The sequence below is a fragment of the Taudactylus pleione genome, unplaced genomic scaffold, assembly GCF_031769625.1.
Source record: "Taudactylus pleione unplaced genomic scaffold, aTauple2 ptg000156l, whole genome shotgun sequence".
Lineage (NCBI taxonomy): Eukaryota > Metazoa > Chordata > Amphibia > Anura > Myobatrachidae > Taudactylus > Taudactylus pleione.
Window position 1 is genome coordinate 17745095 of NW_028284558.1, and position 24167 is coordinate 17769261.

Genomic DNA, 24167 nt, shown 5'->3' on the forward strand with positions numbered 1-24167 from the left:
GTGGAGGAGGGAGTTTCTTCTGAGTCAGAGTTATTCCCTTTTTCTACTATGGTTGGCGAACTAGAGAATGTGGAACGTGACGGTGGCCCGCCAACTGATGTGCCTCCCATTGAGGTGGGAAGTGTTGTTGGGCCAGGTGATCATCTGCCTGATTTAGAGGTCAGAAGAGAGGTCTTTACCGTCGAGCAGTTGAATGACCCTACTTTGGTAAAAGCCAGGGAGAATGTAAAAGTAGTTGATGGTAAACCCGTAGACCCTGATAGTCCTTTGTCCTATCCCCACATGGAAATGTGTCAGGATTTGTTATATCAGGTGACTAAGAAGGGGGAAGATGTTGTGGAACAGCTAATAGTTCCCAAAGCCTACAGAAGAACAGTGTTGGATCTGGCCCTTGGTCATATAATGGCAGGCCATCTAGGGGTAGAGAAAACCACTGAGCAAATAATGCAGAGGTTTTTCTGGCCCGGGCTTCATAAAGAGGTGTCTGACTTTTGCGCATCCTGCCCTGAGTGTCAGTATCATGCTCCCAGGCCACATTTTAAGGGTCCACTAGTTCCATTGCCTATCATAAAGGTGCCGTTTGAAAGAATAGCAATGGATTTGGTTGGACCCTTAATGAAGTCTGCCAGGGGACACCAGTATATTCTGGTCATAATGGATTACGCTACCAGGTACCCGGAAGCGATCCCGTTGCGCAATACGTCAACCAAGACCATTGCCAGAGAGCTAGTTCATGTCTTTAGCAGGCTGGGTATACATAAGGAGATACTAACTGACAGGGTACACCGTTTATGTCCAAAGTCATGAAAGAGTTATGCCGCCTGTTCAAAATTGAACAGTTAAGAACTTCGGTTTATCACCCCCAAACCGATGGGCTGGTCGAGAGGTTTAACAAGACGTTAAAACACATGCTTAGGAAAGTGGTCGACAAGGATGGTAGGGATTGGGACTACTTATTGCCGTATTTATTGTTGGCCATAAGAGAAGTTCCCCAGTCCTCCATCGGGTTTTCACCCTTCGACTTGTTGTATGGGAGACACCCAAGGGGGTTACTAGACATTGCCAAAGAGACATGGGAGGGGCAGTCTAGTCCTTACAAAACGGTGATTGAGTGTGTTTCTCAAATGCAGGAGAGAATTGCTGCGGTAGTGCCGATAGTGAGAGAGCACCTATAACAGGCTCAACAGGCACAGCAGAGGGTATACAACCGCAATGCTCGGTGACGCAGCTTTGCTCCTGGGGACAGAGTGTTAGTATTGGTTCCCACTGTGGAAAATAAACTTTTGGCTAAATGGCAAGGGCCCTTTGAAATCTTAGAAAGAGTGGGGCAGGTCAATTACAAAGTTTACCAGCCGCGGAAAAGAAAGCCGGAACAGATATACCATATAAATCTGTTAAAGCCCTGGAAAGATAGAACAGTACTGTCGGCCGTCCGAGACCCTCCAGTAAGTCCAGGGCCCTTAGTTCCCGAAGTGACAGTGGCAAAAACCCTGTCAGCGATTCAACAACAAGAGGTTACGGAGTTTCTGATTAGAAATAGGGTGCTGTTCTCTGGTGTACCTGGGAAAACCTCGGTCATTAATCATGACATCATCACTGACCCAGGGGTTAAAGTTAATCTAAAGCCCTATAGGTTACCAGAAGCACAAAGAGAATCGGTGTCGAAAGAAATTAAAAATATGCTAGAGTTAGGGGTTATTGAAGAATCACATAGTGAATGGTCAAGTTCCATTGTGTTGATTTCAAAGCCCGACGGGAGTGTGCGTTTCTGCAATGACTTCCGAAAGTTGAACAGTGTTTCAAAATTCGATGCCTACCCGATGCCAAGAGTGGATGAACTGATTGAGAGACTAGGGACGGCAAGGTATTTAACCACTCTTAACCTAACCAAAGGGTATTGGCAAGTACCGTTAACCGAGAGCGCCAAACAAAAGACAGCTTTTTCAGCGCCAGAGGGCTTGTTTCAGTACAAGATGTTGCCCTTCGGGCTACATGGGGCACCTGCTACCTTCCAAAGAATGATGGACAGGATTCTAATGCCCCATAGACGGTATGCGGCTGCTTATCTGGATGACGTGGTCGTTCATAGTCCTGATTGGCAGTCTCACTTAGCCAGGGTGCAAGCAGTGTTGGACTCCATCTATAAGGCAGGTTTGACAGCCAACCCAAAAAAGTGTTGTCTAGGCATGGAGGAAGTAAAATATCTGGGATACACCATTGGCAGAGGCCTGATAAAGCCTCAGCTCAATAAAGTTGATGCCATACAAAACTGGCCACGGCCTCTGAATAAGAAGCAGGTGAGCCTTCTTGGGAATTACGGGGTACTACAGGAGGTTTATACCCAACTTTGCCACCATGGCAGTCCCACTGACTGACCTGACCAAAGGCAAACAAAAAGTCATGGTAGAATGGAGTCCTGAGGCAGAGAAAGCTTTTCTGGAGTTGAAAGTAGCGTTGTGTTCCCAACCAGTCCTGATGACTCCTAATTTTGAAAGGGAATTCATAGTACAAACCGATGCATCAGAAATAGGTATAGGAGCGGTCCTGTCCCAGAACAAGGAGGGTGAGGAACACCCTATTTTCTATCTTAGCAGAAAGTTGAATGTACATGAGAGAAACTATGCCACAGTGGAGAAGGAGGCGTTGGCCATAAAGTGGGCGTTAGAGGCTCTCAGGTACTACTTGGTCGGAAGAAAGTTCAAATTGATCACTGACCATGCCCCTCTGAAGTGGATGTCTGAAAATAAGGACAGTAATGCGAGAATTACAAGATGGTTCTTGGCATTACAAACTTTTAAATTTTCAGTGGAACACAGGCCAGGAAGCCAGCTGGCCAATGCTGATGCGTTGTCACGCGTTCATTGTTTGCGGGCTTCAGTTGTTCCGCCCCACAGGTCGAAACAAAGGGGGGGATATGTGATAGGATCACTGGTAAAGTGGTCTGTGGCAGGTACATTTGTCCCAGATTCCTGTCTTTTGTGTTTTAAACCCCCAGGAGAAAGTCTGCAGTGTAGCAGGCTTGAGTTTCGGCTTTTTGAAAAGCCGGTTTGGGACCTGGGGGTTGTGGGTGAGAGGAGAGGGAAGGCTCCACCCACGGCCACTCCAGGTTTTGGTTCTCGCAGCCTGGTAACAGGATTGTTAGTTTTACACCTGAGAGTGGCCAATATAAGCCTAGTTTGTTTAGGGCTGATTGTCTCACCTGGGAGAGCAGGCAGGGAGTTTGCTCAGAGACATTTGGAAACCTAACCGTGAGTGTTGTGCTGTGCTTTTGTTGCTGGCGAGGGCATTAGGCCCTGCCAGGTTCTGGTAGTGAGGGAACTACCTGTGAAGTTAGTGCCCCGACAGGGCTAGGATTTATATTTATGTTTTCTTTATGTTTCTGACATTGTACAATAAAGACTGGCGCCGACCAGCTTGTACTTGCATCCAGACTGGTGTGCTGCTTCCCTGCTGCTGTGTGTGTGTGTAAGGAAGGAGTCCCCTACCCAGGAGAGGGACCTCCTAATCTGACTGTGTCACAATATATATATATATATACACAAGTCTGTGATAGCACTTTTATGCAGACTGCGCTGCTCCGGTGCCCTCCTCTCATATAATACAGATAATGGAGAAATATATGGTGGCACTAGGAATCCTAAGCTGGGTACACACTAACTGTGTACCCAGCCATGTGTTCCATGACCCCAGCGCTTACTGGCCGACATATGGGGTGGTTCAGACACACTGGGCATCACACGACCACCTGATATGTCGGCCCCCACGGAAAGTGCTGCATGGGATCGACAGCTGCATTGCCAGATTTTACTGCATGTACAAAAGATCAGGAGATGCGGCTGACAACCCCATGGGAGTGCACACTACACAACGCACAATATTGCGTTGGAATTGGCCAAATAGTTAACACTATTGTGTACTGTTTATCCAGCTTTAAACACATTGAGTACATTATTAGTTTAGCATACCAACATTTTCGGACCTGTCCTGTTATGATTTTGCTTAAGACTGAATGCCACCATATCTTTTTCCATTCTCTCTCACATAATATATATTGTGATAGAGATGCTGGAGAAGTTTGGGATGGCATATGTGTGTCCCAGATTCCTGTCATATGTATTTTAAACCCCCAGGAAAAGTTTGTTTTACCAAGCAGATTTGAATGTCAGCTTTTGAGAAAAGCCGGATAATGGGTCCTGTGGGTTTGAAAGAGATGGGAGGGCTTCATCCACAGGGCCGCTTCAGGTGTTGGGCCTTTCAGCCTGAGACCAGGCTAATTAGTGATTACATCTGGAAGTGGCTCATAAGAGCTGTCTAGAGTTTTGATGCAGTGTCTCATACCTGGGAAAACAGGCCCGCAGTTTAGCTTGCTCTGAGACACTGTTTGCTACAATCCAGAAGGTACTGTTGATGTGAGCTTATTTAGTGTTTGGTTAGTGAGGGAATTTACTGTCTAGTTAGAGCCCAGACAGGTTAGGATTTATTTTATGTTTTGTTTATTTAATTATTGGTGTTGCTCAATAAAAAAACTGGCGCCGGCCAGCTTGCATGAAAACCAACGACTGGAGTGCTGTTTCCTGGCTGCTGTGTGTAAGGAGGTGTCCATCTACCCCAGGAGAGGGACCCCTACCCCGATCACATCACAATATATATGTCACAATCCTGGCTAGTTTTTACCTTTTGAGACTTACCTCTGCCAGCTGCTCCATGGATCTGTGTTTGTAATTCCCCTGGGAGACCTGCTCTGGCTGAATCATGCTGGCTGTGACAACCCTGTGTGTGCAGACTGCTCTCCTCCCCACACTGATTAATCACCTGGACTCTGCCCTGTCTGTGAGTATTGCTAGTCTTAATTGGAATCACAAGTGTGGTCCTGATTCTCAAGGGCTGCAGAGATGATTACTCCCTCTGCATGTTGTGCCTTGCTCCACTCTGAATGCCACTGCCAATCGCTGCCAGACTCTAGGTATATAGATCCTCCTCTAATTGCACTCAGTGCTTGAACATCTTGTTGCATCCTGTGGTGTACCACTTGTGCTATAGCTGTACCTATGAGTACCAGTATGTCCCAGGCTCCTGCTGGTTCCTAGACCAGTGTTATGTGTAAGCCTGCTACGTTAAGCTATCCACCCTACCAAGCCTCTCACCGATGGCTCCCAGGCCGCTCCAAGTAGCTTCCACGCTACCAGCTTCTCCACACAGCTCCCAGGCTGCACCAAGTAACTTCCATGCTACCAACTTCTCAACACGGCTCCTAGAACACACCAAGTAGCTTCCACACTACCATCTCTCACCTATGGCTCCCAGGCTGCTCCAAGTAGCTTCCACGCTGCCAGCTTCTCCACACGGCTATCCTGCCACTCCACATAGCCACCCAGCTACCAGCGGCTACCCACGCTATCCAGCCACTCCATGTAGCCACCCAGCTACCAACGTCTACCGACGGCTATCCAGCCGCTCCACGTAGCCACCCAGCTACCAGCATCTACCCATGGCTATCCAGCCGCTCCACGTAGCCACCCAGCTACCAGCATCTACCCACGGCTATCCAGCCGCTCCACGTAGCTACCCAGCTACCAGCGTCTACCCACGGATTCCCAAGCCACAACAAGTAGCTTCCACGCTACCATCCGTCTGCAAGCCCATCTACTAGTACCCCGACCAGCTCAGTCAGCCTACCGCCTGTCCCAGTCCGGTCCATTCAAGTCCCTTCTGGTGTCACGTTTCAAGTTTCCAGTTCCAGTCTGTCACGCTGGGAGGCGGTTTTCTGGAAGCTGAGGCCTGAGGTTGCGGGAGGAAATGGAGGCGAGGGCCTGAATGTATGACCTCCGCATCCACGGGTCTTGGTCGTTGGCGAGACCTAGTCAAAGGTGCGGAATCTAACCCATGAGATGGTGGTCGCCAGTGACCCCACCAATTGGGATATGGGCTTGGGCTGCACCTCGTAAGCAGGTCATGGTCCTTTGACTAGGTGACCAGAGCCTGCGGGAAAAAGGAGAGACGAACACTCGTGGCCCAAAGGGTCTGTGCCAGTAAGGGGTACGTAGGTACACTGTACTTGAGGTACAAGGAAGTGTGTACTGCGGACACACTCTACCGGGTTGCCAGTTAGAAAGAGTGCACCATGGTGCAATACTGAAACACGTAGGTAGGGACCACAGAGTCCAGTAACAAGGTGGGTATGTATAACTACACTGTGCTGGTAAAGCACTGGTGAAATGGATAGTATACTGCACACAGGCGGCGGTGGTAATGCACTGGTGGAATGGAGGTATACTGCACACAGGCGAGGTGGTAATGCACTGATGAGATGAATGATATAGCTGCACACAGGCTGAGGTGGTAAAGCACTGGTGAGATGAATGATATAGCTGTACACAGGCTGAGATGGTAAAGCACTGATGAGATGAATGAAATAGCTGCACACAGGCTGAGATGGTAAAGCACTGGTGTGATGGATGATATAGCTGCACACAGGAATAGATCACTGGAAGCAAGGGAACCTGGAATGAGAGACCACTAGTAACACTAGCAGTGACAATGGATATTCAGGCAACTACCTGACACACAGGAGCTGGATATATACCCCTGGAAGCCCACTGATTGGTCCACAGCGTCAGCTGACCAGCCAGACTGTCAGGGAAGGAAGGATAGTCAGAGAAGGAAGTGTCATGGCGGCGCCCATGACAGGAACTCTGATCCCCGTGCACCAGGCCGCCTGAGACACCAGCATCAGGGAGAATGCTCAGCACCTCCTACGTCGAAGCACCAGCCGCCCGACTGCCCGGGAAGTCAGAGGAAGCCGGCAGGACGGTAAGGGACGGCTGATCCCTGGCTGAACTCTGACTGTACCCCCCCCTTTCAGGGTGGACACCGGACACCCACCAGGTTTACCAGGAAATCTAATATGGAAGGCTCGAACCATTTGAGGCGCGTGAACGTCTGTGGCTCTGATCCATGCCCTTTCTTGCACACTGTACCCTTTCCAGTCAATGAGATATTGGAGGTTGTTAGATTTGGTAAATCGAGAGTCCATAATCCTCCCTACCTCGAAGTCTGTACCTTGAGAAGTTTGCACTTGAGGTAACTTGGGAGCAGAAGTTTGAAAAAGATTCAGCACTAGAGGACGCAGCAAAGAAATATGAAAGGTATTGGATATTCTTAGTTTAGGAGGGAGTTCCAACTTATACGCGACTGGGTTGATGACTTTGCGAACACTATAAGGGCCAATGAAGCATGGGGCTAGCTTCATACTGGGTACTTTCAATCGGATGTTCCTGGAGGATACCCAGACTTTATCTCCAACTCTCAGCAGTGGAACAGCGACATGTCGTCTATCCGCAAATTTTTTGTAGTTCTTGGATGACTGCTTCAGAGAGGAATGAACCCTCTTCCAAACGGTTGCGAAAGACTCCACCAATTCAGAAACTGCAGGAACTTCTACTGTAGGCAAATTTTGAAAATCTGGGACTCGAGGATGTATCCCAAACACCGTAAAAAAAGGAGTAGCTTTGGAGGAAGTGTGATATTTGAAGTTGTGTGAAAATTCTGCCCAAGGTAATAGCCAGTTATCTTGTGAGGAGGAAACGAAGAGTCTTATGAAAGTCTCCAGCTCTTGGTTAACTCTTTTGGTTTGCCCATTAGTTTGTGGATGGTAGGCTGAAGAAAATTTTAACTTGGTTCCACAAGTTATACATAAGGCTCTCCAAAATTTAGCTATGAATTGAACTCTGCGGTCGGAAATGATCTCTTTAGGAAGTCCATGCAACCTGAATATTTCCTTAACAAAGACTCTTGCCAACTGAGGAGCAGAAGGGAGACCCATTAATGGAATAAAGTGTGCCATCTTAGAAAAGCGATCCACCACTACCCATATGGTATTGTATCTTTGGGAGCATGATAGTTCAGAGATGAAATCCATGGATATATGGGTCCAAGGAGTATTAGGAATGGTCAGGGGTTGCAGGAGACCTGCTGCCTTCCTGCTGGGAGTCTTATGCTGAGCGTATTTTACACATGAAAGAATAAATTCTCGAATATCCCCTTTCATTGTGGGCCACCAATAGGAATGCTGAAGTAACTTGTAAGTCTTGAGGATACCAGAATGGCCAGCAAACAGAGAGCTATGAACCCAAGTTAGTAGTTTTCCCCATAAATCTGGGGGTCACAAAAATTTTCCCTGGGGGAGGAGTCAACATTTGAGTAGAGGCGAAGACTACAGGATCTAAAATTGGTCGGGAACGTTGATGATCCTCTTCCTGGGTGCTGGACAAGAAAGACTGTGAGAGGGCATCAGTTTTTCTGTTTAGACTGCCAGGCCAAAATTGAAGTTTTAAATTAAATCTTGAAAAGAACAAGGACCAACGGGCCTGTCTAGCATTTAGACGGTGAGACGTTTGGCAGTAGATTAAGTTTTTATGATCTGTGATCACGGTAACTGGAAAGTTGGCTACTTCCAACAAATGCCGTCATTCCATTAAAGCTAACCGCATTGCTAGTAGTTCCTGGTCACCAATTCCGTTGTTCTTTTCGGCAATGGAAAACTTACGAGAAAAATACCCTCAGGAATGGCACTTTCCATCACTTGAGATTTGAGACAGTACTTTCCCTACCCCTACTGAAGAAGCATCTACCTCAACTGTGAATGGTTTGTCCAATTGGGGTTGGCACAGGATAGGTGCAGTGGAGAAGGCTTCTTTTAATTTTTGGAAGGCTTGGATGGCAGTATCTGGCCAGCGAATGGGATTGGCAACCTTCTTTGTGAGATTTGTGATAGGAGACACCAGTGTGGAGAAATTTGGTATAAACCGCCGGTAATAATTTGAAAAACCCAAGAAGCGTTGAGTAGCCTTCAAGGATTTTGGTAACGGCCAGTCAGAAATGGCTTTTAACTTCTCCAGAACCATCCGGAGGGTCTTTCCAGAAATTATGTGCCCTAGGAAGGGTACCGAGGTTTGTTCGAAAAGGCACTTGGATATTTTTCCATAAAGATGATGCTTCCAGAGGCGTGACAAGACTTCGCGGACATGCTGGTGATGATCTTGCAAATTTTTGGAAAAAATTAGAATATCATCCAAATAGACTATAACAAAACTGTAGAGGACATCCCGGAAGATCTCTTTCACATAACCCTGAAATATCGCTGGGGCGTTGCAGAGTCCGAAGGGCATTACGAGATATTCAAAGTGGCCGTCTCTGGTGTTAAAAGCGTTCTTCCACTCATCTCCAGCTTTAATACGTATTAAATTATACACACCCCGCAGATCAAGTTTGGTGAACAAAGAGACCCCGCAAACTTTATCAAAAAGCTCCAGAATCAGAGGCAGAGGATATCGATTCTTCACAGTAATCTGGTTGAGACCCCAGTAGTCAATACAAGGCCGAAGCCCACCGTCCTTCTTGCTAACAAAAAAAACCCCCGCCCCTGCTGGAGAAGTGGAGGGCCAGATAAACCCCTTAGCTAGATTCTCCTTTATATATGCCGCCATAGCGGCTGTTTCAGGAACCGATAATGGGTAGGTTTGAACCCGAGGAGTGTTCCTCCCTGGCAGGAGCTCAATACCACAGTCCCAGGAACGATGAGGTGAAAGTTTATCCGCAGCCTGTTCGCAAAATACATCGGCAAAATCTTGATAAGCTGCTGGTAGACCGGGAACAGAGGAACACTTGGGCTTGTCAGACGGGGGGAAGCTTATATTTCCACTGGAGGACACTGCGTTAGTGCGGACAGGGAGTACTTGGATGAGACATCCATGGAAACAACTTGGACCCCACGATAAAATCTGCATACTGGACCACTCAAACGTAGGATTGTGCTTTTGTAGCCAGGGGAGGCCTAAAACTAGTTCATAGGCTGAGTCGGGAAGAACAAAAATCTCAATAGTCTCCCGGTGCAGACATCTAATCTGGAGGAAAACTGGCAGGGTTTTTGAGGAAATGGATCTCCCTAGCAAGGTCTTGCCATCTACACCAGAGAGCAGTAATCTGTTTGGCAATGGAACCACCGGAATGCCTAGGGTCTGAACCAGTGACTTAGAAATAAAACTGCCGGCAGCCCCAGAATCCACAAGGGCTTTAACCATCCTTGTCCTGGACTGGTAGGAGAGCGACACAGGCAATAAACTGTCATTTGTTTGGGAGGAGTCAGAAATATCCCCCAATTGCATGCTCCCAACATCAATTAGGGTTTTCGCGTTTCCCATCAATACAGAACAATTCCTTAATGTGTGCACCGGAGCAGCACAATACAAGCACAATTTATTTTGAAAATGCCGGTTCCGTTCGGCGGTACTTAACCGGGATCTGTTAATTTGCATTGGCTCCTCACTGCTAGAGAAGGAAGGAGAGGAATGACCTCCCAAGGATGGGCGATCCCGAGGACGATCTCCACGCCCCCTATTTCCCCACCGCTCTTTTTGGCGAAGGTCAATTTTTATACAGAGGGATATAACATCCGAGAAGGAGGGAGGTAAATCCCTAGATGCCAATTCATCCTTCATCCTCTCAGATAAGCCATGTAGGAAGGCAGCCTTAAGTGCTTCCTCGTTCCATTTTAGTTTGGACGCCAGGGTTTGAAATTGTACTACATATTGCCCGACGGACCAGGTACCCTGACGGACATGAAGCAAATCTGCAAGAAGCAGAGAAAGATCTCCCAGGTTCATCGAAGATCCTTTTGAAAGCTGCCATGAACTCTTCATATCTAGATACGAGTGGATCTGTTAATTCCCACAAGGGGGAGACCCAATCCAGAGCTGCCCCGGTTAGTAATGAAATTACATAGGCCACCTTAGATCGGGAGGTAGGGAAATTCTGGGGTAGGCATTTGAACTGGATCTCACACTGGTTTATGAAACCACGACATCGTTGAGGAGTACCATTGAACATCTCGGGAGTAGCCAAGTGCAAGCGGGATTTTTGAGGATCGACCCCCAAAGGTAATACAGGAGAAACCGTAGGAGCGACAGAAGGTGAAGCATGAGACATAGCTGCCAGAGTGTTCTGAATAGACAGGAGCTGACCTGATAATTCCTGTAGGTACTGGGCCACATGCTGCTGTGCCGCCTCTTGGTTATCCATGCGAGCCGTTAGCTCCTGGAGGTTCCCAGTACCTGGGGAGCCTGTAGCTTCCATTTGTGCCTGAACAAACTGTCACACTGGGAGGCGGTTTTCTGGAAGCTGAGGACTGAGGTTGCAGGAGGAAACGGAGGCGAGGGGCTTGAATGTACGACCTCCGCATCCATGGGTGTTGGTCATTGGCGAGACCAAGTCAAAGGTGCAGAATCTAACCCACGAGATGGTGTTCGCCAGTGACCCCACCAATCGGGATATGGGCTTGAGCTGCACCTCGTAAGCAGGTCGCGGTCCTTTGACTAGGTGACCAGAGCCTGCAGGAAAAAGGAGAGACGAACACTCATGGCCCAAAGGGTCTGTGCCAGTAAGGGGCATGTAGGGACACTGTACTTGAGGTACAAGGAAGTGTGTACTGCGGACACACTCTACCGGGTTGCCGGTTAGAAAGAGTGCACCATGGTGCAATACTGAAACACGTAGGTAGGGACCACAGAGTCCAGTAACGAGGTGGGTATGTATAACTACACTGTGATGGTAAAGCACTGGTGAAATGGATAGTATACTGCACACAGGCGGCGATGGTAATGCACTGGTGGAATGGAGGTATACTGCACACAGGCGAGGTGGTAACGCACTGATGAGATGAATGATATAGCTGCACACAGGCTGAGATGGTAAAGCACTGATGAGATGAATGATAAAGCTGCTCACAGGCTGAGATGGTAAAGCACTGATGAGATGAATGGTATAGCTGCACACATGCTGAGATGGTAAAGCACTGATGAGATGAATGAAATAGCTGCACACAGGCTGAGATGGTAAAGCACTGATGAGATGAATGAAATAGCTGCACACAGGCTGAGATGGTAAAGCACTGGTGTGATGGATGATATAGCTGCACACAGGAATAGATCACTGGAAGCAAGGGAACCTGGAACAAGAGACCACTAGTAACACTAGCAGTGACAATGGATGTTCAGACAACTACCTGACACACAGGAGCCGGATATATACCCATGGAAGCCCACTGATTGGTCCACAGCGTCAGCTGACCAGCCAGACTGTCAGGGAAGGAAGGATAGTCAGAGAAGGAAGTGTCATGGCGGCGCCCATGACAGGAACTCCGATCCCCGCGCACCAGGCTGCCTGAGACACCAGCATCAGGGAGAATGCTCAGCACCTCCCACGTCGCTGCACCAGCCGCCCGACTGCCCGGGAAGTCAGAGGAAGGCGTCAGGATGGTAAGGGACGGCTGATCCCTGGCTGAACTCTGACAGTACCCCCCCCTTTCAGGGTGGACACCGGACACCCACCAGGTTTACCAGGAAATCTAATATGGAAGGCTCGAACCATTTGAGGCGCATGAACGTCTGTGGCTCTGATCCATGCCCTTTCTTGCGGACTGTACCCTTTCCAGTCAATGAGATATTGGAGGTTGTTAGATTTGGTAAATCGAGAGTCCATAATCCTCCCTACCTCAAACTCTGTACCTTGAGAAGTTTGCACTTGAGGTAACTTGGGAGCAGAAGTTTGAAAATGATTCAGCACTAGAGGACGCAGCATAGAAATATGAAAGGTATTGGATATTCTTAGTTTAGGAGGGAGTTCCAACTTATACGTGACTGGGTTGATGACCTTGCGAACACGATAAGGGCCAATGAAGCATGGGGCTAGCTTCATACTGGGTACTTTCAATCGGATGTTCCTGGAGGATACCCAGACTTTATCTCCAACTCTCAGCAGTGGAACAGCGACATGTCATCTATCCGCAAATTTTTGTAGTTCTTGGACGACTGCTTCAGAGAGGAATGAACCCTCTTCCAAACGGTTGCGAAAGACTCCACCAATTCAGAAACTGCAGGTACTTCTACTGTAGGCAAATTTTGAAAATCTGGGACTCGAGGATGTATCCCAAACACTGTAAAAAAGGAGTAGCTTTGGAGGAAGTGTGATATTTGAAGTTGTGTGAAAATTCTGCCCAAGGTAATAGCCAGTTATCTTGTGAGGAGGAAACAAAGAGTCTTATGAAAGTCTCCAGCTCTTGGTTAACTCTTTTAGTTTGCCCATTAGTTTGTGGATGGTAGGCTGAAGAAAATTTTAACTTGGTTCCACAAGTTATACATAAGGCTCTCCAAAATTTAGCTACGAATTGAACTCTGCGGTCAGAAATGATCTCTTTAGGAAGTCCATGCAACCTGAATATTTCCTTAACAAAGACTCTTGCCAACTGAGGAGCAGAAGGGAGACCCATTAATGGAATAAAGTGTGCCATCTTAGAAAAGCGATCCACCACTACCCATATGGTATTGTATCCTTGAGAGCATGGTAGAGATGAAATCCATGGATATATGGGTCCAAGGAGTATTAGGAATGGACAGGGGTTGCAGGAAACCTGCTGCCTTCTTGCTGGGAGTCTTATGCTGAGCGCATTTTACACATGAAAGAATAAATTCTCGAATATCCCCTTTCATTGTGGGCCACCAATAGGAATGCTGAAGGAACTTGTAAGTCTTGAGGATACCAGAATGGCCAGCAAACAGAGAGCTATGAACCCAAGTTAGTAATTTTCCCCGTAGTTCTGGGGGTCACAAAAATTTTCCCTGGGGGAGGATGAACATTTGAGTAGAGGCGAAGACTACAGGATCTAAAATTGGTCGGGAACGTTGATGATCCTCTTCCTGGGTGCTGGACAAGAAAGACTGTGAGAGGGCATCAGCTTTTCTGTTTAGACTGCCAGGCCAAAATTGAAGTTTTAAATTAAATCTTGAAAAGAACAAGGACCAACGGGCCTGTCTAGCATTTAGACGGTGAGCCGTTTGGAGGTAGATTAAGTTTTTATGATCTGTGATCACGGTAACTGGAAAGTTGGCTCCTTCCAACAAATGCCGCCATTCCATTAAAGCTAACCGCATTGCTAGTAGTTCCTGGTCACCAATTTCGTAGTTCTTTTCGGCAATGGAAAACTTACGAGAAAAATACCCTCAGAGATGGTACTTTCCATCACTTGAGATTTGAGACAGTACTTTCCCTACCCCTACTGAAGAAGCATCTACCTCAACTGTGAACGGTTTGTCCAATTGGGGTTGGCACAGGATAGGTGCAGTGGAGAAGGCTTCTTTTAATTTTTGGAAGGCTTGGATGGCAGTATCTGGCCAGCGAATGGGATTGGCACCCTTCTTTGTGAGATTTGTGATAAGAGACACCAGTGTGGAGAAATTTGGTATAAACTGCCGGTAATAATTTGAAAAACCCAAGAAGCGTTGAGTAGCCTTCAAGGATTTTGGTAACGGCCAGTCAGAAATGGCTTTTAACTTCTCCGGATCCATCCGGAGGGTCTTTCCAGAAATTATGTGCCCTAGGAATGGTACCGAGGTATGTTCGAAAAGGCACTTGGATATTTTTCCATAAAGATGATGCTTCCAGAGGCGTGACAAGACTTCGCGGACATGCTGGCGATGATCTTGCAAATTTTGGGAAAAATTTAGAATATCATCCAAATAGACTATAACAAAACTGTAGAGGACATCCCAGAAGATTATCGTTCACATAACCCTGAAATATCGCTGGGGCGTTGCAGAGTCCGAAGGGCATTACGAGATATTCGAAGTGGCCGTCTCTGGTGTTAAAAGCGTTCTTCCACTCATCTCCAGCTTTAATACGTATTAATTTATACGCACCCCACAGATCAAGTTTGGTGAACAAAGAGACCCCGCAAACTTTATCAAAAAGCTCCGGAATCAGAGGCAGAGGATATCAATTCTTTACAGTAATCTGGTTGAGACCCCAGTAGTCAATACAAGGCCGAAGCCCGCCGTCCTTCTTGCTAACAAAAAAAACCCCAGCCCCTGCTGGAGAAGTGGAGGGCCAGATAAACCGCTTAGCTAGATTCTCCTTTATATATGCCGCCATAGCGGCTGTTTCAGGAACCGATAATGGGTAGGTTCGACCCCGAGGAGTGTTCTTCCCTGGCAGGAGCTCAATACCACAGTCCCAGGAACGATGAGGTGGAAGTTTATCTGCAGCCTGTTCGCAAAATACATCGGCAAAATCTTGATAAGTTGCTGGTAGACCGGGAACAGCGGAACACTTGGGCTTGTCAGACGGGGGGAAGCTTATATTTCCACTGGAGGACACCGCATTAGTGCGGACAGGGAGTACTTGGATGAGACATCCATGGAAACAACTTGGACCCCACGATAAAATCTGCTTACTGGACCACTCAAACGTAGGATTGTGCTTTTGTAGCCAGGGGAGGCCTAAAACTAGTCGGGAAGAACAAAAAATTCAATAGTCTCCCGGTGCAGACATCCAATCCGGAGGAAAACTGGCAGGGTTTTTGAGGAAATGGGTCTTGCCATCTACACCAGAGAGCAGTAATCTGTTTGGCAATGGAACCACCAGAATGCCTAGGGTCTGAACCAGTGACTTAGAAATAAAACTGCCGGCAGCCCCAGAATCCACAAGGGCTTTAACCATCCTTGTCCTGGACTGGTAGGAGAGTGACACAGGCAATAAACTGTCATTTGTTTGGGAGGAGTCAGAAATATCCCCCAATTGCATGCTCCCAACATCAATTAGGGTTTCGCGTTTCCCATCAATACAGAACAATTCCTTAATGTGTGCACCGGAGAAGCACAATACAAGCACAATTTATTTTGAAAATGCCGGTTCTGTTCGGCGGTACTTAACCGGGATCTGTTAATTTGCATTGGCTCCTCACTGCTAGAGAAGGAAGGAGAGGAATGACCTCCCAAGGATGGGCGATCCCGAGGATGATCTCCATGCCCCCTATTTCCCCACCGCTCTTTTTGGCGAAGGTCAATTTTTATACAGAGGGATATAACAGAAGGAGGGAGGTAAATCCCTAGATGCCAATTCATCCTTCATCCTCTCAGATAAGCCATGTAGGAAGGCAGCCTTAAGTGCTTCCTCGTTCCATTTTAGTTTGGACGCCAGGGTTTGAAATTGTACTACATATTGCCCGACGGACCGGGTACCCTGACGGACATGAAGCAAATCTGCAAGAAGCAGAGAAAGATCTCCCAGGTTCATTGAAGATCCTTTTGAAAGCTGCCATGAACTCTTCATATGTAGATACAAGCGGATCTGCTCATTCCCACAATGGGGAGACCCAATCCAGAGCTGCCCCGGTTAGTAATGAAATTACACAGGCCACCTTAGATCGGGAGGTAGGGAAATTCTGGGGTAGGCATTTGAACTGAATCTCACACTGGTTTATGAAACCACGACATCGTTGAGGAGTACCATTGAACATCTCGGGAGTAGCCAAGTGCAAGCGGGACTTTTGAGGAACGACCCCCAAAGGTAATACAGGAGAAACCGTAGGAGCAACAGAAGGTGAAGCATGAGACATAGCTGCCAGAGTGTTCTGAATAGACAGGAGCTGACCTGATAATTCCTGTAGGTACTGGGCCACATGCTGCTGTGCCGCCTCTTGGTTATCCATGCGAGCCGTTAGCTCCTGGAGGTTCCCAGTACCTGGGGAGCCTGTAGCTTCCATTTGTGCCTGAACAAACTGTCACGCTGGGAGGCGGTTTTCTGGAAGCTGAGGCCTGAGTTTGCTGGAGGAAATGGAGGCAAGGGGCCTGAATGTACGACCTCCGCATCCACGGGTCTTGGTCGTTGGAGAGACCTAGTCAAAGGTGCGGAATCTAACCCACGAGATGGTGTTCACCAGTGACCCCACCAATCGGGATATGGGCTTGAGCTGCACCTCGTAAGCAGGTCGCGGTCCTTTGACTAGGTGACCAGAGCCTGCAGGAAAAAGGAGAGACAAACACTCGTGGCCCAAAGGGTCTGTGCCAGTAAGGGGCATGTAGGGACACTGTACTTGAGGTACAAGGAAGTGTGTACTGCAGACACACTCTACTGGGTTGCCGGTTAGAAAGAGTACACCATGGTGCAATACTGAAACACGTAGGTAGGGACCACAGAGTCCAGTAACGAGGTGGGTATGTATAACTACACTGTGCTGGTAAAGCACTGGTGAAATGGATAGTATACTGCACACAGGCGGCGATGGTAACGCACTGGTGGAATGGAGGTATACTGCACACAGGCGAGGTGGTAATGCACTGATGAGATGAATGATATAGCTGCACACAGGCTGAGATGGTAAAGCACTGATGAGATGAATGATATAGCTGCTCACATGCTGAGATGGTAAAGCACTGATGAGATGAATGGTATAGCTGCACACAGGCTGAGATGGTAAAGCACTGATGAGATGAATTAAATAGCTGCACACAGGCTGAGATGGTAAAGCACTGATGAGATGAATGAAATAGCTGCACACAGGCTGAGATGGTAAAGCACTGGTGAGATGGATGATATAGCTGCACACAGGAATAGATCACTGGAAGCAAGGGAACCTGGAACGAGAGACCACTAGTAACACTAGCAGCGGCAAATGATGTTTAGGCAACTACCTGATACACAGGAGCCAGATATATACCCCTGGAAGCCCACTGATTGGTCCACAGTGTCAGCTGACCAGCCAGACTGTCAGGGAAGGAAGGATAGTCAGAAAAGGAAGTGTCATGGCGACGCCCATGACAGGAACTCCGATCCCCGCGCACCAGGCCGCCCGAGACACCAGCATCAGGGAGAATGCTCAGCACCTCCCACGTCGCCGTACCAGCCGCCCTGACTGCCTGGGTAGTCAGAGGAAGCCGGCGGGACGGTAAGGGACGGCCGATCCCTGGCTGAACTCTGACACAGTCAATCATCATCAATGGCAGTTCTCACTGCTACCCAATTCCTATATTAAAAGAGCTATTCATGTTACCCATGGTTCCAGTCCAGCCGGCCTCCAGTGATTCCAGTTCATCACCTGAGACAGGTAACTCACTAGCATCAACTGTGACAGTATGTTCAAGCCTAACGATGGTGGCTGATCAAGCACCTAATCCTGGATCAAGTGCTTTCCATAACCTAATTACTCGCTTGGATTCACAGGAGGCGGTACAGCATCAAGTACTACACCTTCTGCAAATTCTGACTAACTGGCTAGATGATACCCAAATCTTACCTGAACCCCTAACTACTTTCCATCAACTGCTGGAACAGCTACAGGCTCTACTCAGCAAAATCTGTCTGATCATTCCTGAATTTCTTCGAGCTACCTCTGTCTCAACTAAAAACTCTGTCTTGGAATCTCTAAGAACCAAAGATTCTTCCATGCCAAGTAAAGTGAGATATCAAAGTTACCCGCGCTTCAAGCTCTCTGTGGCTGAATGCCAGCGGCGTAAAGATTTACTTCTCTGTCGCTATTGTGGACACTTTATCAAAGGCTGTCCCCTTTGCAATTCCAGCAGTATAACAATGTGTCAACATCTCAATGCCTGTTCCGGTCCCATCCCGGATTCTTCCAGTTCCGGTCCCAGCCCGGATTCTGCCTGTTCCGGTCCCAGCCCGAATTCTGCCTGTTCCGGTCCCAGCCCGGATTCTGCCTGTTCTGGTCCCAGCCCGGATTCTGCCTGTTCCGGTCCCATCCCGGATTCTGCCTGTTCTGGTCCCAGCCCGGATTCTGCCTGTTTCGGTCCCAGCTCAGATTCTGCATGTTCCGGTCCCAGCCCGGATTCTGCCTGTTCCGGTTCCGTCCCGTATTCTGCCTGTTCCGGTCCCAGCCCGGATTCTGCCTGCTCTGGTAGGGGACTCCTGTTGGCAACCCCAGGAGGGATCTCCAGAGTCTCAACCCCAAGAAGGGGTTTAGAGTCACTCACCCCAGGAGGAAGTCTCTGTCCTCGCATCCCAAAAGATGGGTTCATGTTCCATACCCCAAAAGAAAAAGTCAAGTCAGCTTCCCCAGAAGGGGATTTTGGGTCCCATACTCCAACAGGGAGTGTCAAGTTCTGTACTCCAGGAGGGGACCTTAAGTCTCTCACCCCAGGAGAGGGTTACAAGAATTAAGCCCCAGGTGGGGGTTTCAGGTCTCGCGCCCCAGGAAGGGGTCTCAAGTCTCACGCCCCAGGAGGGGGTCTCAAGTCTTGTGCCCCAGGAGGGGTCTCAAGTCTCACACCCCAGCAAGGGGTCTCAAGTCTCTTACTCCAAGAGGGGATTTCAAGTCTCACACCCCAGCAAGGGGCCTCAAGTCTCGCACCCCAGGAGGTGGTCTCAAGTCTCACGACCCCCTGGAGGGGGTCTCAAGTCTCATGCCCCAGGAGGGGGGTCTCAGGTCTCACGCCCCAGGAGGGGGTCTCAGGTCTTGTACCCCAGGAGGGGGTCTCAAGTCTTGCACCCCAGGAGGGGGTCTCAAGTCTCGCACCCCAGGAGGGGGTCTCAAGTCTCACACCCCAGGAGGGGGTCTCAAGTCTCGCACCCCAGCAAGGGGTCTCAAGTCTCGTACTCCAAGAGGGGGTTTCAAGTCTCGCACCCCAGCAAGGGGCCTCAAGTATCGCACCCCAGGAGGTGGTCTCAAGTCTCATGCCTCAGGAGTTGGTTCCAGGTTCCAGTTCCCAGGGAGAAGTGTCATGTACTACTAATCCTGATCATGGCTCCTGTTCAGCATCTCCTGAAAATATCGTTCCAGAGGATGACAGTTCCTGTAGTCTGTTCTCAGCCTCGATTGTTGAATCTGCTGTCTCTGGCTCCTCAGGACTCCTTCCAGTTCCTTTAGTTAGTCCGAGTACCGAACAGCTATCAACTTCACAATCCTCGAACACACAAACTTCATCGGATACTCCAGGATGCATATACTTCGATGGGGACTTATCGTAATACTTTGCATTACTGAAGCATTATGCTGCAATCATGGAAGCAGATCCAACTTGTGGTATCACTGCTACCAACTTTACTAAATACCTTTTCGCTTCCTTTAGAGGTAAGGCATTGGACTGGGCCAACCCTTTCATCGAGTCAAAAGATCCTGAGCTACTAAGTATAAAAACTTTCAGTGAAGCTGTAATTAAAGAGTTTGCTCTTAAACCTGTCAAACGAAATTCTAGTGAAATTCTCAGTTCTGAAAATCAGTCCAAGCAGTCTGTTGGTTCTACCAAGGAATCATCCTCTGCTGAGTCCTCCACTTCCCTGAAATCTGAACTAGGTCAAGTTTTCAAGGGCCAACGTGCTGAATTCGAAGCATCCAAGGACAGTGGTGCTATAGAATCGGCATCCCTGACCATGAGATGTGCATCCACCTCCTTGTCCTCTTCATACTGCGGTACCTCCCAGAAAACCATAAAAAATGGTTATATTTCACTTAGTTCCTCCCAGGACTCCTGTAATTGGTCAAGTCCTACGAAAGCATCCATTTTACCTTTAGATACTGACTCGGAGTCTGAACTCGATCCTGCATATGATAATTCTCCATTCCCTGAAAACCATCTGTCATTTGACCCTGTCCTTTCCAGTCATATATTTCCACGGGAGTTACCAGAGGTCCCATGTCCGTTGGCTGGCACAAAACGTTCTCGCAGCAGAAAGAAGAATCGATGAAGGTCTTGAATCATCCCCTTTGAAGAATTTCCACTCCTGGTATCCCAATAAATGTAAGAATTTAGAAGATGTCTAAAGAGATGTTTCAAGAGAGATGGTGTCCCTATGTTTGAAGCTCCTGTAATGTCATGTTTGGAAGAAAGTTCTTCAGTTTCCGGGGTGTCTAATTTTTTTGTGTTCTCCTATGTATTTGTTTGGGTTTTCAGAGTCCACCCATGAAGAGGGGGGTACTGTCACAATCCTGGCTAGTTTTTACCTTTTGAGACTTACCTCTGCCAGCTGCTCCATGGATCTGTGTTTGTAATTCCCCTGGGAGATCTGCTCTGGCTGAATCATGCTGGCTGTGACAACCCTGTGTGTGCAGACTGCTCTCCTCCCCACACTGATTAATCACCTGGACTCTGCCCTGTCTGTGAGTATTGCTAGTCTTAATTGGAATCACAAGTGTGGTCCTGATTCTCAAGGGCTACAGAGATGATTACTCCCTCTGCATGTTGTGCATTGCTCCACTCTGAATGCCACTGCCAGACCACCTGTCTGTATCCACCAATCTATGCCAGACTCTAGGTATATAGATCCTCCTCTAATTGCACTCAGTGCTTGAACATCTTGTTACATCCCGTGGTGTACCACTTGTGCTATAGCTGTACCTCTGAGTACCAGTATGTCCCAGGCTCCTGCTGGTTCCTAGACCAGTGTTATCCGTAAGCCTGCTGCGTTAAGCTATCCACCCTACCAAGCCTCTCCCCATCGGCTCCCAGGCCGCTCCAAGTAGCGTCCACGCTACCAGCTTGTCAACACGGCTCCCAGGCCGTACCAAGTAGCTTCCACGCTACCAGCTTCTCCACACAGCTCCCAGGCCGCACCAAGTAGCTTCCATACTACCATCTCTCACCTACAGCTCCCAGGCCGCTCCAAGTAGCTCCCACGCTGCCAGCTTCTCCACACGGCTATCCTGCTGCTCCACGTAGCCACCCAGCTACCAGAGTCTACCCACGGCTATCCAGCCACTCCACATAGCCACCCAACTACCAGCGTCTACCCACAGCTATCCAGCCGCTTCACGTAGCCACCCAGCTACCAGCATCTACCCACGGCTATCCATATATATTTATTTATATATATATATATATATGTTGTATTATTATACAAGGAACAGGCACTCATGTGTGTAACGAGCAGATGTGGTGTGCCTTTTCTGACAAGGCAGATGCAATTGCACTACAAATTCAACTAGCCCTACAACATTTTTACATACATATATATACACACATACACACACACACACACAGGGTGCTAAGTGACGAGGTGGGGTGCACTCCAAAAAATAATTGCACAGGGTGCTGCTTGACCTGGAGCCAGCCCTTCCCCCAGTGGCCTTCACTGCCACTGTACCTGTTCCCTGTTCCCTTGCAGTTGGGTATGGGATCCCAGCAGTCGGGATCCCTACAGTCAGAATCCCGACACTACAAGGTAACCTGACTAGCTCTAACCCTTTCCCCTAACCCTCTCTCCTCATGCCTAAACTTAACCTCCCCCCCAGTGCCTAAACCTAACCCACCCTTCCTGCACCCTAAACCTAACTCTCCCCCCTTAGTGCCTATCCCTTCCCCTAGTGCCTAACCTCTAAACCTAAAGGTGCCTATACACTTGGCGATGTGCAACATCGTGTACGATTTCCCTTGAACTTTCTCCGACTCTGGTATTTAAAAACTGTCCAAATTGACACACGATCTATCGTGCATCCTATCCAGTGCATTGTGTCTGTGATCGGCAAATCTGCCCTACATCATGGCAGATCTGAAGATGCGATGTACGACCTGCTGGTAAGCGCATCGTGATCGTGAGTGGACACTCACGATTTGGGCATATATTACACAATTTGTCATCACGATGTGCTGGAATCGGGCAAATCATGTAAAATATCGCCAAGTGTGTAGACACCTTTACCCTTACCTAACTCCAAACATTACTTGCATTACCTTCGGGATGCCGACAGTCTGGATACCGGAGCAGTGTGGCGTAATGTGAACATGGGACACTACTGTGCGGTGTAGTGTGAAGAATGGAAAATACTGTGCAATGTAATGTGACTAAGGGGCACTACTGTGCTGTGTAATGTGATAAAGGGGCAGTACTGTGCAGTGTAATGTAACGAAGGGGCGTTCCAGTGTGGCATAAAATGAATTGGGGGTATTATTGTATGATCATGCCCCTTCCCAGCGAGACCACCTGTTTTTTTGATGCACGCCTTTGGCACACACTCTATTTTCTATACCTATGAATGGTGGCACCAATGCTTTTTATGTACACAGGGCACCAAAAGTGTAGTAATAGTTCTACAGTGATCTCTATCTAATCCTCTACAACTGCTAAGCTAGGGCTTCATCAATTGGGAAAATGCCATCCCTTTCTTTGTGTGTGACTTACACCAATGAAGTGCGAGCTTTACCTAACAGAACCAACCAATGACCAAATATCTGACTATGGCATATGTTTGAATCCCCTGCAGAATGTTATCTGTTGTATGTATTTTAATACAGATGATGATGTATACTTGTAGGTTGTTCTGATATTAATTATACATGTAAGAGCATAGACTAAGAAGTACAAGGAGTCAGGAATAGTAAGGAAAGGAGTCTATGCCAGGAGTCAGGTGCTGATGCAAGGTGGGCCTGTGTGCTTTAAATGCCAGGGCCTGTATTTAGTCCCAGTCCGGCCCTGGGTCCTACATATCACAATCCGCATCTCAGATGCGGATGTGATTAGCTAAATTCACCAGAATCCGCAATGCAATATTTGAATACATTGCAAGGGTGTATCAAATATTGCATGCAGGGACAGAGCTTGCAAGGAAGTTCTGTCCCTGCAAATCCTCGTCGCACACTTTTGAAGGTATTTTCCACAAAAATACCTTGATAGTGTGACCAGGCATGTGCCACAAGCTCTCACCCCCTCCTATCCATGATCAGCCCCCCAGCAATTGTCCCCCCCCAAGATTACCCTTTCCCCCCCACGCTCCAACAGCTGACCAGGGTCACAGAGCAGGATCCTGGAGACCAGCTGACCAGAGACCCAGAGGACTTCACCGGAGCATCAATCGCTGGTCTGGGGGGCAGGTACTGTAAGTGGTTTTTTTTGTTTGTTTAAAACATAACTTTTTTTTTTTACACTGTGATCAGCACTGCCGTATTTCAGACACTCATGCTGATCACAGGCACGTACTCCAGACTCTGCTTTCCCAGTTACAGTAGGGGAAAGAGGGGGGAACCCTGTGCCATCTCCAGGTGGCGCTATTATCACAGGGTTCCTTCCCCCTCCCCTCCCCCCCTTGTATTTTTTTACATTTCAACCTTAGTAAATTTGAAGCAGATTACTAGTTTTTTTTATGAAAACTGCTCCAAAAGCCCTTCAATGCATTTAAGTGAAACTAAAATAATGTGAAAAGGGTGTGAAAACACTCATTTTAATTTTTTTTAGCAAAAAAAGAATGCTAAATAGGGCCCTAAATCTTGAGAGAATTAGGATATTTTGTCTGTTTTGTTACATTTGGCAAACAGGTGTGCATGAAGCTTAGATTTACATTGAGCAGGTTAACCTAGATTTCATACGTATGGCTTAGTAAGCCACAGCAAACATTA